Source organism: Lissotriton vulgaris, chromosome 9 (assembly GCF_964263255.1).
Source record: "Lissotriton vulgaris chromosome 9, aLisVul1.2, whole genome shotgun sequence".
In the NCBI taxonomy this organism is placed as follows: Eukaryota; Metazoa; Chordata; class Amphibia; order Caudata; family Salamandridae; genus Lissotriton; species Lissotriton vulgaris.
In genome coordinates, this window is record NC_141697.1 from 632,645,912 (window position 1) to 632,661,917 (window position 16,006).

Sequence of the window (16,006 nt, forward strand, 5' to 3'; positions counted from 1 at the left end):
CCAGAATCTTGACCTGGGAGCATTATTGTACCATTGCATATAAAGTGCCCTCATAAACAATTATAGGCAGATTGCATTACTGGATTATGTTGGGGAGATACTTTAAATAAGTAACGGGGAGCATTTGGTGGTTTGCAAGACTGAGCTAAAGGTAATTCCTTTGGAACAAGCTGGTTTAGAAAAAGGTGTTGCACACTGGACAACACAGCAACGGTGCAGTTAATTTTGGAAAAATATGGCAGTGATCAAACTGTTTATGCAGCCTTCGTCGATTTTTCGACAGTATTTGACTGGGTGAACAGACATGCTCTAGAAAATCGTTTAGCCTAGGTATGCCTGAGAACCTATTAGGGTTAATAATATCTTTTCAATACTCTACCTGGTGCCAGGTTCTACTTGGTAGTGACTATGATCTTTCTCCTAGAATGTATACCAAAAATGGTCTTAAACAAGGCTGCCTGATGACCCCTCTGCAATTCTCCTTATACATGTACGACTTACCTTTAGCCATTTCAGAGTGAAATGGTGATGCATCCAACATAGGGGATCATACAATACCTTGCTTATTACAATAAGTTTTCAAAAATATTAACTCCATAAAAAGTACTGCCACTTTTTTAAAGGCAAAATACATAGGAAGGAAATTAAATTTAAATGAGAATTAGGCACGGAGATTTTAGAGGAAGATAAAAATTACCAATACTTAGTGATTGTTTTTTAGTAACTCAAGTAAACAAGATCATGTTCAACATCTCTCACGTAAGGCTATTCTCCATGCAAATGGCTGCAGATGATTTTAGAAATCCTTAGGTCAAAGACACTTGAATGTACCATTTAAAGGTTTCTCCTACTCTTTATATGCCACAGAAATAACTACAGTGGAAACCTGGGCCTTTATGGATATAATGGAGGGTCACATTCTAAGTAAAGGTGTGTCCAAGCGATAAGGTTGGAATGTGGCCTCGTTAGTACTTTCATGCAGGCCCTTATGGCAGTGATTCATTGTTTATTGAAAACTTTAAGGAATTTATGCTCTGAGAAATTTTCAATAAGCATCTGGAAAATTCTGGCTTTAGTAGAAATCCATCTTACGCATTGAAGATCTTTCAGATTCAACAGAATGCTTTAAAGACCCTGCCTTTTTTGCAATAAAAAAAGCTTGTTGACACAACTGGTAGGCAATATCAGTGGAGGGCAGGATATAGACTTTTGCTTGAAAAAGGAAACGTTTAATCACATTGCTGCTTCTCCCACTCTAAATAGATTTCAATCATTTTTAACCTGGAAGTTAGATTGTGGAATTAAACATTTTCTTTTACTAGGAATGAATATCTGACCATTGAAACATAGAATGGACGCCTGACAAATTTTACCAGTGAAAATATAATCTGTGATTTATGCAATAAAGGGATTCTATGGCAGGACCGGAGGCTCTGATTATGCTTTTCTTCCTTCGCTATTTATTATTACATGAAAACACAGCAGCCTCAGAAAAGCTTTAATTAATGCTTATACGCAACAACAAAGAAGCATTTAGAAAACACATTGAAAAAAGCCATGGATAAACTACAACTCCCATGAGTCCGCCATGACAGTCCAAATATAGTCCTTCCACTATGTCCACGAGGTATAGATAATCAGTCCCTCAACACTCTTCCTCCTCTTTCTTCGCTGCTCACGCAGCCAGTTAAGTGCCTCAATCTTTTTTCCTGCATTTATTGTGCGTGTTTACTTCTCGACTGCTGTTAACGTGCAGGCGGGATTGTGGGCTCTGTTTGTTGTTTTCTTTTCAGAGCCCCGTAGTCGCAGGAGCGTTTTTCGCTCCTTACGTGACTTTGGCCACCTTTTGCTTGCTGTGCATAAACGACCGCTAGAGGGCGCTCTCGCGTCTCGCTGGCTCCTCGGCACGCTTTCCTCAGTCTGAGGAGCCGTGCTTTAGTGCCGGTAGAGACGGAGCCTTGCCCTCAATCGCCCCTTCAACGCCCGGTTCCCGGGTCTATATCTTGGCCACATTTAATGCTTGACGCCCTTTGGGGTCCGTAGTGCGGTTTCTCTACCGCGTGAATCGCCGGCAGGCAGGTTTGGCACGGAGTTTCTAGAACAAACAAAAAAAACACGTGTGGTAGCGGGCGGTGAGACCCGGTCACAGAGAGGAGGGTCAGCGCGCTTTCAGGGGTCAGTGCCCCCCTTATTTCCTACTGTGTTTGGGCCTGTAATGGTCATTGCAGCCCTTTGGCCTGCCCATATTCTGCTGACACCCTTCTTTGGGGGTAGTGTTGCCCATATTTGCTGACACCCTTCTTGGGGGGGGGTAGTGTTTTAGCGCACGCTTGCGTCCCTTTCCTATTACAGCATGGAGCAGGAGGATTATTATGAGCGGTCTATCATCCCTATTTAAATGACGATTAATTCTACCAGGCAGTAGATAGTTCTATCTATCGTTGTGTTACTGAAGTGGTGGGTCCCATGGACGACCGCCTTTCAGCACGCATAGTGGAAGAGTGCGCAAAAATTGTGCAAGCCCAGTCTGGAGTACCCACTGGTCTCCCGGGCCCCTCAGGAGAAGGCCCTCCTGCCCCGAAGAAGCCATGTAGGGAGAGTGCGTCGGAAGGGGAGCTAGGGGTGGACAGAGGAGTCTTTGAGCGTCTGCGAGACGCTTTTTTGGCTAAGGCGAAAGCTGTCCCCCCTGCACCACTTCCGGTGCCTGAGTCCTCTGTGGCCTCAGGGACGGCTCCTCCGTCTCCGGGTGCAGATTCCCCGGACACGGACGATGACGAGGAGTTGGTGCGTTCTTGACGCCCCTCGAACTCGGCCGCGGAGTTACCAAGGGACAGTTTAGGCATGCTGGATCCGGATGAGACCATGCATCCGCGATCTGCTGCCTGGGCACCAGGCGACGCGGTGGCCAAGTTCGTAGCGGGTCGCTTATGCAAACCGTTCGAGAAGGAGGCTAGGGGGTGCCTGCGAGGGGAGTGCCCGAGGCCCACGTTGGACGGCAAGGTGGCCTTAACACCGGAATTGGACGCTAAGATGTCCACCTTCCTGGCTAAATTTATGAAGGATCCGCGTAAGGGCATCGACCGCTCTTGGCGGTCATGCCAAGACAAGCTGTTAGATGCGGGGTGCCCGCCACGAAGATCCTCAACATGGCAGAGGAGGCGAAGGCCACAGGCACGGTCATATCGCCCGAAGTCCTGTCAAACTGGGCGCAGAGTGTCATAATTTTCCTGAGGAACGCCAACTGTGCCCTGTCAACGGAGCGCAGGCGATCGCTGATGATTAAGCTGGACCTGAAATTGGGGGATTTGGCTTCCTCGGAGGCGGGCGCGGTGGCCCAAGGTGGCCTCTTTGGAGAGCCATTTATCAAAGAACTAGGTAAATTTGTGTCCACTTTTACATCTTTAGACAAGGCCCAGTCCAACATTAAGCGGGTCTTTCAGCAACGTTTCTCTCAAGGGGGCGGTCGTGGTAGGGGCCGCTCCACTGACCGTGGCGGACACAATGCCAACAATAGAGGGCAAGGCTCCGGTAGAGGACAATACCAAACCTCCGCCAATTTCAACAACTTTTACTACACGAGAGGACAGCGGTGAGTGTCATACCTGCGGATCAGGTGCGCATTGGCGGTCGACTAGCGGCCATTTACGAGGCATGGGCGTCGCTCACTGCAGACACTTGGGTCTTTAAGACCGTACGGGTGTTCCACATAGAATTTTACGATCTGCCCATCGAACAGGGATCTCCCCGCCCTATCGTTTTTTCAGACACCGACGCACGATTGATAGACGAGGAGGTCTCCGAATTGCTTTGCAAAGAAGCCATTTGTCAATCAGCGTGCCACCCCTCGGGTTTTTCCTCGGCAATGTTTTCCTGGTGGACAAGATGGAAGGGGGCAAGCGGCCCGTAATCAACCTCAAAGAGTTCAACGGTTGGTTGATTTACCAGCATTTCAAAATGGAAGGGATTCACCTCCTGCGGGACATGCTCCCTCCTCGGGATCGGATCGTGAGGTTAGACCTCAAGGACGCTTATCTGGTGGACCCTATACATCCCCCAGAGTGTTCGAGTTTATCGTCCTTCCTTTCGGGCTTTCTTCGGCCCTGTGGTGCTTCACGAAGGTGCTATATCTGGTGTTCGGGTGCCTGCGCGGGCAGGGCATTCGGATGATCGTTTACTTGGACGACATCCTCCTGATGGCCCAGTGTCCCAAGATCTTGACCTCTCCGCTCCAACAAGCGGTCTCGCATTTTCAGAGTCTGGGTTTCATCATCAACGGTTCCTAATCAGTTCTGGTTCCGTGTCAGAAAGTTACCTTTCTGGGCTTTGTCATTGATTCCGTCGAGGCTTCGCTCAGTCTGCCATCACGGAAGATGGCCAAGATCCGGCATATGTTACGCCAGACGATTGCGAAAGACCGGACTTCCCTACGGGGAGTGGCCAGGGTGGTAGGGCTTCTGTCGTCCTCCATCCAGGCGATTTTCCCAGGGCCCTTGCACTACAGAGCGCTCCAGCGTCTCAAGGCCCAACATCTTCGGAGGGGCATGTCCTACGATCAGATGGTACCCCTCTTGGCGGGAGTGAAGGAGGAAATGTCATGGTGGCTGTCACACATGGAAGCGTGGAATGGTCGGGCGATCTTCGGGTCTGTCCCGGACCTGGTCATAGAGTCCGACGCCAGCAGATCGGGTTGGGGTGCCCGGTGCGGGGATTTCTCCACAGGCGGAGCGTGGTCTTTAGAAGAACAGTAGTTGCACATCAACTGTTTGGAGCTTCTGGCCGGCTCTTTCGCAGTACGATGCTGGACCAAAGATTCAGCGTTTCGATACGTCAACCACCTGGGAGGTCCACGTTCCAAGGCTCTGGTGAATTTGGCGAAGGAGTTCTGGGACTACTGCCTTACACACCACATATCGGTGACGGCGGAATACTTACCGGGTCAAGCTAATCAAGTAGCGGATTGGCACTCCAGGTATCTCCTGGATTCCAGCCATGTGGAAACTGGATACTCCGGTTTTCCAGTGGCTGAACGTTTGATGGGGCCCATTCTCCGTGGACCTGTTTGTGTCTCGGCTGGATCATCAGCTTCCAAGATTTTTCAGTTGGAGGCCGGACCCTCTGGCGGAGGCCACAGACGCCTTTCTGCAGGATTGGAGTCAAGAGAGATCCTTTGCGTTTCCTCCTTTCTCGATGGTGGTGCGGAACGGCGGCCCAGGTTCGCCGTCAGGAGGTGGAGCTGGTGTTGATCACACCGTTCTGGGGATCTCAAGTCTGGTTTCCGGTTCTTCTGGAACTTTCTTGGGATTCTCCAATCCTACTCCCCCAGTTTCCACATCTCCTGCTCAATCCGGATCAAGGGCCGCATCCTCTCATCGTTCAGGGTTCTCTCCGTCTCATGGCATGAAGGCTTTCCGGCGCCGTTGGTCGCTCCCGGGTCTTTCGAGGTCAGCTGAGAGCCTGTTGTCCAAGGCCTGGGCAGCCATTACGCCGAAGCGCTACAAATTCGCTTGGACTAAGTGGATGCCTTGGTGTCTTCGAAGGGATATAGATCCCCTGGTCGCAGGTATCCTTCTCATCTTAAATTTTCTGGCCGAAAAAGCGACCAAGGGCCTCGCGTACAGCACGATTAACACTATGCGTTCGGCTATTTCAGCGTGCCATCACCCGGTTGAGGGGTCACCGGTGGGGGAACACCCATTTGTTTGTAGGCTACTGCGAGGCATACGTCTCTCGTTACCTCCGGAGCCTAGGTATTCGGTCCTGTGGGACGTTAATGTGGTTTTGAACCTTTTTTTGTCCTGGCAACCTAACAAATATTTATCTTTGAAAGAACTTTCAGCAAAATTAGCTATGCTTTTGTGTTTGGTATCTTGCCGGAGAGTCTTAGATGTTCGTGCTCTGGACATTTCAGCCCGGGTTTTTTCCCCCGGAAGGAGTTACTTTCACAGTGGGACGCCACACAAAATCCGCGTCACGGGTTATATCGTACCCGGTTTTTGTGGACGTCCCCAAGTTGTGTGTGGTTCAGTGCTTAAAAGCGTATGAGGACATGACTCTGGACATTCGCTCCCCGGGCGAGCGACAATTACTGATTGCCCTGCGGAAACAACACACGGCAGTCTCTTCCCCCACCATTGCCAGGTGGGTGCAATGGGTCATGCAAGAAGCGGGCATTGATCCTAAGCGTTTTGGAGCTCACTCTGCCTGGGGAGCCATGGCTTCGAAGGCTTTTTCTGTGGGGGCTCGTTTGGAGGATTTAATCAGAGCGGCTGATTGGTCGTCGGATTCCACGTTTAAGAGGTTTTATTTTAAACCAGTGGTGGATCTTGCCCAGTTGGTGGTGAGTAAGCTTTAAACTAGCATAACCCAAGCCTCCAGTCCTGCAATAGAATCGAAATTTGCCTAGCTAACGTAACGGTAAGTTTCAATTCTATTAAGGACACGGAGGCGAGAATTATCCCACCCAGGAATTCGCTGATTCCGAACACCCCGTATGGCAGTAAGTAACTAGGTTTACGATTGATACATATCTACTGTTGTTTTTGATGCTGTTCCTCTGTTCTATGACAGTAAGTGGAGTTATTTTTGCAACGCTTACGCTGTCATTTTTTCTACTAGGGAATGACGGTTCCAAACAAGACCAATGAATGGAGAGCGTAATCTGCGCGAAGAAAGAGGAGGAAGACTGTTGAGGGACTGATTATCTATACCTCGTGGACATAGTGGAAGGACTATATTTGGACTGTTATGGCGGACTCCTGGGAGTTTTAGTTTATCCATGGATTTTTTCAATGTGTTTTCTAAATGCTTCTTTGTTGTTGCGTATAAGCATTAATTGAAGCTTTTCTGAGGCTGCTGCGTTTTCATGTAATGATAAATAGCGAAGGAAGAAAAGCATAATCCTCGCCTCCCTGTCCTTAATAGAATTGAAACTTACCGTTACGTTAGCTAGGCAAATTTCGATTCACAATGTAAACCACTTAATTTGTATATGCTCTACATTGTATTTTCCTTGTCGTCTATTTTTAAAACTGATTTTATAAAATCTAATGTTCTTACTTCCGCTGAAGCTTGCCACTTGTTATTTTTATCTGCGAATTAAATGTACTGGTTTAGATTATATAAATAAATATTAAAATATATATATTTTCTTAAGTGTTATGAAATTGTACTGAAATGAATTAAATGTATTCTGTGTTCTTTCTGTGGACCTCTTCGGAGATCCAATGCTTGCAATAAAAACTTGAACTTGGTTAATTTCGAGGGTGAAAATGTTAGGTCTGCACGTTGCATTTTTAGACTTTCCTGTTGCAGGCTCTTGGTTATTCTGGTATTTTCTTAGGAAGCTAGCCTCTTTTGGAGTTTTTCTAAGTACTCGTTACAAGTACTGGTGTAAACGGCACTATCGACCCGATGGGTCACACATGACTCTAAACCATAAAAAAGAAAGGAAGAAATAGTTCACCAGCCACTAAAATGTAGTGTTAATCTGGTGACAGGGTCATTTTCCAGTAGCCACTGATGAAAGCAAAAGTATTAAAGTACTGTGCTACTCTTCACCTATCCTCAAGTGTGTCAGCTTGTGGAATATAACATCCATTGGTCTTGGTAACAATACTGAGACCCAAAAAATCACAAAAAAAGCACAGGTCAGTCGAAACATGCTTGGGTAATCAACACGTACCATGCCAATAAGTTTGGCTACTTCTGCCTTACAGCAGCCAGACTGCACCATGTGCCCATGTCATTTACACAGACAGGTGTAAACTCAGCGGGGAGCAAGAAGCATGAGCAAAATGACCAATGCAAAAAGAACAATTGATGGACAGAATGCAGAACAATGTCATACATTAACCTCAGTATAGAGATCTGGGCCTAAATCCATCGTTTTTTTGCTCACCATGCCATTCCAGTTTGGACCCAGCCATATGCACATCAGTCTTGACCCTGTGCTCAATGGAAACAGTCCAGTCTGAACTGCCAGGCCAGGTTCTCCCTGAACTGGAAACAAGCATCCTAGGACCAGTTTCGGGCTTTCAGCCCTCATCAGCCAGGATAGCTTGACTCCAGTGGCATGGAGAGCACAGGACCCACGTCTGGGCATACCCATCCCACTTGGGGTGACAAATGCAAAAAGAACAATTGATGGACAGAATGCAGAACAATGTCATATATTCACCCCAGTACAGAGATCTGGGCCTAAATCCATCGTTTTTTGCTCACCATGCCATTCCAGTTTGGAACCAGCCATCTACTGACACTGGACTGGTACATCTTCTGGGTACAAAAAGAGTAAGATGGAGAGGAAAATAATTTTCATTCCAAGTAGCTAAAATATGGAATTCCCTCTCCATCCAACTTCGACTTCAGTCCAGCCAGCTCAGCGTTCCCTGTAGAACACTAGTTGTTTTCCCTAAACTACGATTGGAATGTGGAGCGTGCGCTAGTTAAAGAATGCACACTTCACCCGACTGAATTGTGGAAGAAGCAGCCTTTCGAAGTCCTCTGTGATGGATGCTTAGTTATGGTAGAGATGTCATGTCCTCTCGTCGTTTGTCCTTCTGCTGAAGTGACTCGCTAAGGAGTTGGTCCACTGGGAAGTGTCTTGACATGGAGTACGCTTCTCTGTTTAGGAGTGGTGTTACATATTCAGACTCTGAGCACTCGTCCTTCCCATGGAGTCTCAAAATTAAGACAGAGGAGAATACTAGACACCATCCACTGTACATAATTAGATTAAAGAGAGTTACGTGTACTCGATTACATTCGAGGAGCGAAAAGAAAGGAAAAGAAAATAATTACTCACCTGGTGTTTATTTCTCTTGAGGGAAAAAGAAACAACACAAAGCAACAGAAACAGATAAGATCCCTGTTGCCAAATTAAGAAGAATAACACTTACCTGAGAGTGAAGAAGGTTTTTTCCAGTCAAAGCCTTCGTCGAATGTGCAGAGTCACAAAAGTACTTCCACTGGAAGGACAAGAATAGAAAATTTTAAATTGTAAATAATTATTTCACTGAAAATATTAAGAACATTAAATGATATAATTCAAGTATACAAACAAAAATAAAAATTCTGTGAGAAATTAGAAAGAAGGTACATTTCACACTGCATAGAAGAGGATCCATGGGCTTAGATAGATTAAAAACGTTTTCAAGTTAAATCATACTTATAAAATTGAGTTATTGTTATAAAGAATAGGTAGAATAGATAACCTATGTTTGTATTTTCTTGCAGTTCTTAATATCCTCAAGAAAATATTACATTTTATAACTTTTGCAAGCAGAAGAAAGAAAAACCTTTCTGGATAAGAAACCACTATTGGCTGGCTGTCTCTTCTTTTTCTCCCCATTCCCTTTCCCCCCTTAGGACACCTCTGTTGCTCAGTGTTAGAGTTATATGTAGAGAGCAGGTGGTATTCCGGGGCGGCATTGGGAACAGTCGACAGTAGTCATTCTGATTAGTGTAAGTCAAGTAAGGCTCATAATTAAGAGTTTCCTAACACTCCTTTACTTCTTACCTGCGTGAACAGAAAGGAAAATGGACATGTAATACCAGCTTCTTCTTATAGTCTAGATTATGCTTAAAACGGTTTAATTATGGCCAGAATCAGACAGACCTGCCAGAGAAGCTCGTACGTATTAGGATAGTCATCATAAAAATAGATAACAATGATTCAGAATATTACCAAAGTGAAGAAAATACTTATCTCATTAATATCACACATACCTAATGGAATGGGCAAGAAGTCTTCATCTGCCAGCAGGCAGTATGTAGGTGTGTTTGCGATTGCAGAGTCATGCTCTTCCCACAACATAGCTTTTGTGGACAAAGGGGACTACAAATAAATACCCTAAAGGGCAGTACGTTTCCAGCATATGTTACCTTTACCTTACCTCTACCACACCCTGATTAAGAAGACCTTTTATATGCTCCTCAATATAGCCTTTTTGGAACAGGCAGAGGATTTCTCACTGACAACGTCCAGCCAGGCACAATGCTTTTGTTTCCATGTATGTTAATATAAGTCACTTTTAATACCCATTCAATACAGAAAACAAAGCTTTCAGTAAGGTCATCTTGCAGTAAAAAGTATATCCAAACTAAAGCCCTACGGCGTGGCCAAGCAGCATGGCCGACAGGACGTGAGCTCCACCAGCTCCGTCCCGAAGACCAGCAAAATCCTTCAAATTCTCCTGCCCGGGCTCTCCCGATAGCTGGAAAGCGTGTCTGAAGTGGGAGTGTCCCCGCCGAGACTCCTGAGCCCGAAAGAACGGACCCGCGACCTGCAATCCTTCGAGGGCGCTGAAACAAATGCTGCTGGAGTCGGCGTCGGCGCGTTTAATCACGTGACGCCGCGGACTGGGCCTACACGGTGGGGCCGGACTGCGGGCGTACCACCTGGGGCTCCCCGACCTGAGCGAGCCCCCTGAGGAGCGCAAGTGACCTGGCCGAGGCTTCCGGACCATGGACGGAGGGTCGGGCGACGGCGGCACAGAGACCTTCCTGCTGAGCGACCAGGAGGGAGACGGGACGGAGGCGCCGTCCATTTTGTGCAGCGTTCCTGTGCCGGAGCTCTGGCCCCCTCCCCCTCGCTGTTGCTGGGGACTGCGTGCGCGGTCATCGGAGCGACTGCACCCAGAGACGGAGGACGTGAGTACCGCCTACCCTGGCTCCCGGTTAAGGCGTGGGGTGAATGCGGGGGTCCCGGACTGCTGCTTGTTTGACTGGACCCGGCCCCTTCATTAATATCTGCGGAGCCTTCCGACATGTTTCCCTCCTCCCACCGAACTCTGTTTTGTACCCTGTTTTTTTGCCCTTAGCTATCTTCCTGCATCGGGGGTGATTGTGGAGCAGAGCCGCTGGGGCCGTGGACTGATTGCGCCCCTCCCCCACGCACCCGCCATTTGGAGAACTGTACCGGGCGGCCTCTGGGGAGTCCGAAGCCACTGGTTGCGGGGTGCATCTGTGTCCTGCCCTGCCCTGCCCAGCGCTGTGGGACATGGGAGATCTTCTGCTGCTGCCCTGAGGGAAGCTAGGAGCGCGATGAGAGGAGGTGATGTTGCCCGCGTTCCCGCTTGTGCTGATCATTGTTGCCTCGCCGGGGGCCCTGAATCCTAGTCCCCCACTGGAGGAGGGCGGTCGTGGGCTGCTCCTACGCGGTCTTACTTTTTGGCCTGATTGGACTGCCTGGGCGCTACTTGTGCTATGTCCTTTGTGCGCTGTGGTGTGCGCCTACTATCTCTTCAATTGGATTGGTTTAGGGGGGGCCCTTCCTGGCCGGCCCTGAGGTGCGCACCTTGTGACATACGGACTTGCGCCAATCGCCATGGCGGCCCGTTCGGGTTGTGGCAAAAAGGCCTCCCAGCCTAATACGATCGTGCAGTACACTACCCCTCGCCTGCAGCCACAAAGAATCACGCGACAGAAGGGCCCTGAAGACAGGGGTGAGGACTCATCGGAACCGTCCAGAGCGGAACTCCTCAAGGCTATTCAGGGTTCACACACTGCCCTGGAGCCAGATAGAGACGGTCTCCATAGATGTAAACCTTTTGCGGACAGACCTTGGCAAGGTAGCGGACCAGGTTTCGGATGCGGAGGGCAATATCACTCAACTGCAGGGGGAGGTCGCTTCCCTGCAAAAGTCGCTTGCCCAACTTACCTCTACTACCCGTGCATTGGAAAGGCGCACCGAGGATGCAGAAGGGAGGGCGCGTCGGAGCAACATAAGGGTCCTGGGGGTACCGGAACGACTGGAGGCGGGGAACCCTGAGCGTTTCCTAGAGACTTGGATCCGTGAGCACCTATGTCCGAATGGATTGTCCAGCGTCTTCATAGTGGAACGGGCACACAGAGCCCTGGTGCCCCCTCCGCGGCCGGGGGAGGCTCCTAGAGCCCTCATCGCGAAAATCCTGAACTACAAGGACCGAGACTGTATTCTCAGGGCGGCGAGGGAGTCGGGGCCCCACACGATTGAGAACAGTCGCATATCAATCTACCCTGACTATACCCAAGATATCAAGAACATATATCCAATGGGGTTGGCATCTCTCCTACAAATAGAGTTTCGCGGGTGACAAACAAACCGTTGGAGTAGAGATCTCCCCAGGTGGAAACACCAACTTTAAGCATGTGTCTGCAAGCAGTTTTCTATGTTGCTGGAAAGAAAGGGTGATTAGGTAATGGAATTAATGGAGAGTAGCGCAGAGGCTTGGCAAGTCTCTTAGCCAGTTTTCACCATGCCGCTGTTGTGCAACCAACTGTGGAGTTTGATGAATCAGCGGAGGTTGCCCGCGAACCCTGGTAAGAAGGAAGAGGCACGGGACATATAACCCTGTTCTATGGCCAGGTGAGGTAAAAAAGGGATGGGTCTGTACCACTGTATAGCATAGTGCAGGGTTCTTCAAACTGTGGGGCGCGGCACCATCCCAGGGGGGGCGCGTGCTCCACTCCGATCTTCCCTTTGTGCCGCGCGATGCAGAGACTCTCTGTGAGGGCCGGGCTTGGGTGAAGGGGTGAGTGGTTGGATGGATGGGTGGAAGAGTGGATGGATTGGTGAGGGGATGGATTGGGTGAAGGGATGGATGGATGATGGATGGATGGGTGAGGGGGTGGATGGAGGGATGGATGGGTGAGATGATGGATGGAGGGATAGATGGTGGATGGGTTTGCAAGTGGTTGAAGGGGTTTGGATGTGGATGGGGCACAGATGGAGGGAAGGAATGAATGGTGGGGGAGTTGGTGGATGACAAGGTGTACATGATGGATGGGGAGGGTTTGATGACTTCCTGTGCCTTGGAGGATTGTGTTTTGAGCTGTGTGGTACGCCTCTGTCGTTTCGGCACACCCACTCACAGGCCTGCAGTTTGCTAGGCACTCTTGTTGTGTTGAGCATTGTTTGCCGGATATGGCCCGTGGTGTGCGCGTTGCAGTCGATCATGTGGTGTGCCGGATTCCCGAGGTTTCGGTCGGGTGGTGGGGGGCCCAACATCTGGGGGAATTCAGCTGGGGGGGCTCAACCTGGAAAAGTTTGAATACCTCTGGCATAGTGTGCCTGGGTGCATACAAAATAGAGTTCCATATCTGGAGCATCAAAGCCCCACTAGAGAAAGATTGCACGGGGATATTCCATTTGAGGGACGGTTGCTTCCCTGTCCAGGCCAGCTGAATCAACTGTGGCTTTAATACTTGTGGCGCCCCGGTGAGTGAGGAATAAATATAGAAATGTCAGCAATACAACCATTTTCATGAGTGGAACATGACCCGCCAGGAAGCGGGCAGAAAAGTGATGCTATCTGTTAGTGGCGAGAGCCTTTCCACACTATGCACGGGTTAGCTCTTCCTTATACCTAGACACCACTATCCCCAAATATAGAAGGTCAGAATCTCACAATTTTGTTGGAAAGTCAGAATCGAAACATCCTGTGGCAGAGGTGAGGAGGAATTAATTGAATTTTTCCCAGTTCATTTGAATGCCTGGCAACCTCCCAAAACGAACACATTTGCTTAGTACCCCCATTCAAGCTTTCCTGAGGATTCCTTAAATATATCATGATGTTATCAGCATATGAACATTAGCAAATGCCTAGTGGGATATCGGAGTGTGTAGACGTGGTGATGTTGATGAAGTTTGACAACCAATGATTACACAGCCAGAGAAAAAAGCAACGTCGAGAGGGGACACCCCTTCCGATTGTACCGAGTGATGGAGAATTTGCCAGATTGCAGCTGCACAAGTTCCTCTCTCATTTCATCCTCTTCTATATCGGCAGATAACAATTCCCTTTGCTTGTCACTCAACCAGCCTAGCACCACTTCCTCTAGATATGCATCAATTTATACTCTTTCTGTCCTGTGAAGGTGGGAAAAACCCATAGAATATCCGGTGCATCCATAAATAGTGAGCAGTCTCGGTCTCGGATTTCAAGAATATCGTTAGTAAAACAAGGTTTACAAGTCATTGTCACTAGGGTATGCCCCAGCTGCTCCTCCTCACCATACGCCTGTGCCCTAGTATATTTGCCACTCTATAAAGATTCCCTCTCAGCTATCTCCTGAAAGTCATTCAAGGCTATCCCGATCCTCCTAGACACCTCGGGGTCTTCAGAGGTGCCTTGCCAAGCCTCCGAGGATTAAATGGCTCTTCAACCCACGAAAATGGTCTCTTATAGAGCGCAAGACACTCCACCAGTACAGCAGGGTCGACAAGCACGGTATTAACAATATTGGTAGATGTGCACAAAAAAACAAAAAAAAAGACACATAACATTTCCCAGTCCTCCTTCCTATCACATTGGTGGCCCAATCTCACTAGGAATGTATTACCCTTCCAATAAACCAAAACCAATGGAAATAATGCTGTGCCAACCATTGAGCTAGTACAGTGGATATTTCACCAATGCGTCGGTGTGATGAATCAAAGATTAGAAAGTAAGAGAGCTGAGAGAAAGTAAAGGAGAAGAAGAGAGAAGGGGGAAGTAGGGTCACAAAGAATTGAAAGAGAAGTTAGGTAGATGTACAGTAAAGTGGGGGGGGAGGGGGGGGGGTAGCCTCAGAGAGGCAGGTGAGAAAGTGTGAAAAGTACATTGATATGCAACCAAGTAAATGACTGGAGAATAACCTGTAGGAGGTCAACCAAATAGCCAGACGGAGTGCTCTTCGAGTGAACGAGGGCGTCCAGGGTGAAAATTAGGCACCTAAGGTATACTATCACTGTTACATCAGACAATATGGTGTTAGACATGGGTATGTTCGTAGTCAGGTACGGAATCAACTCAATTGATCACTTGTTACCCAATAGTGGATTGGCAATAGTGTCCAAACATGACATCACTTGACTAAAAAGGTGGCATGAATCCAGCCTAGATTCTGATAGTGGGGTTCAGGCATGTAGCACGGGACAGAGTTAACCGGATTTCTGACAGAGGTGACGAGGGCCTAGATGGTGCAGACGCACCGCTTGTTGGGGATGTGCGTGCAGAGTTACGATGCATGAATTCACCAGCTTGCTGTGGAGTAGCGAAGATGTGAACTCATGCGAGACAGTACAGTCAAATGGTAGCTCAAGGGTAGGTAACACAATGTGTCTGCAAAAGGCAAGATCTGTTGAGTAGACAGGAGCGATGCATACTATGAAAGACACCAATACTGGAGAACCACTGTTTACAGGTAAGTAACAATTGTTCTTCTCCAGTATTGGGGTGTCTTTAATGGATTCACATGCTTGAATAGAATAGTGTGGTACAAAAGGGGGTGGTGATGGACGGAGCATCTGATCCAATCAAACACTCACACCCAGTCAACAGATCTGGGTTTAATCCATCACCGTTCTTTAGCCCACTCTGCCACCTCAGTTCAGACATGGCCATATGCAAATCAGTCTGACCCTGTGCCTCATGGGAACAGTCCAGCCCGAACTGCCAAGCTATGCCTTCCCTGGATCGGAAACAGGCTTCCTAGGACAGGTTTCTGGCATTTCAGCCGTCTTCAGCCAGGCTTGCTTGAATCCAGTGGCAAAGTGAGCAAGGGGCTCACGTCTGAGCATACCCTGCCAACTTATGGAGAACAAAGCGGTACAAAAGGGGGTGGTGATGGACTGAGCATCTGAACCAATCAAACACTCACACCCAGTCAACAGATCTGGGTTTATTCCATCACCGTTCTTTAACCTACTCTGCCTTACCTGTAAACGGTGGTTCTCCAGCATTGGTGTCTTTCATAGATTCACATGCTTGAATATTCTCTGTCGTCGAAGTGGGAGCCCTACGGTGAATAAATTAGCAATAAAAACCAACAATATATGTATATGGAAACATAATTACATACATTCTAAAACCATAAATACTTATAAGTACCAAGGATAGCAGTAACACATAGGAATACATTAGAATAAAAAATCACTTCCATAACATATCCAAGTCATTATGTTAGTCCAAACTACAGCCAATCAGGCGCACGCACCCCTCTAGAACCTTCTCCTCAGAGGTAAAGGCCCTCAGATTTTCGTAGT

At 48.2% G+C, this 16,006-nt stretch overlaps 1 protein-coding gene across 2 annotated transcripts in view; it reads right to left on the bottom strand.

Annotated features, from left to right (window-relative positions):
- The window catches only part of EIF1AD (eukaryotic translation initiation factor 1A domain containing), a 346,850-nt gene that overhangs the window by 288,697 nt on the left and 42,147 nt on the right, over positions 1-16,006 (bottom strand). The window contains exon 2 of one of the 2 annotated variants that reach the window (XM_086938293.1): positions 8,898-8,966. The exons of the other annotated variant lie outside the window; for it this stretch is intronic. The gene's annotated coding sequence lies outside the window, so the exon portion shown is untranslated. The remainder of the gene's footprint in view (positions 1-8,897; positions 8,967-16,006) is intronic. 2 annotated transcript variants of the gene reach the window in all.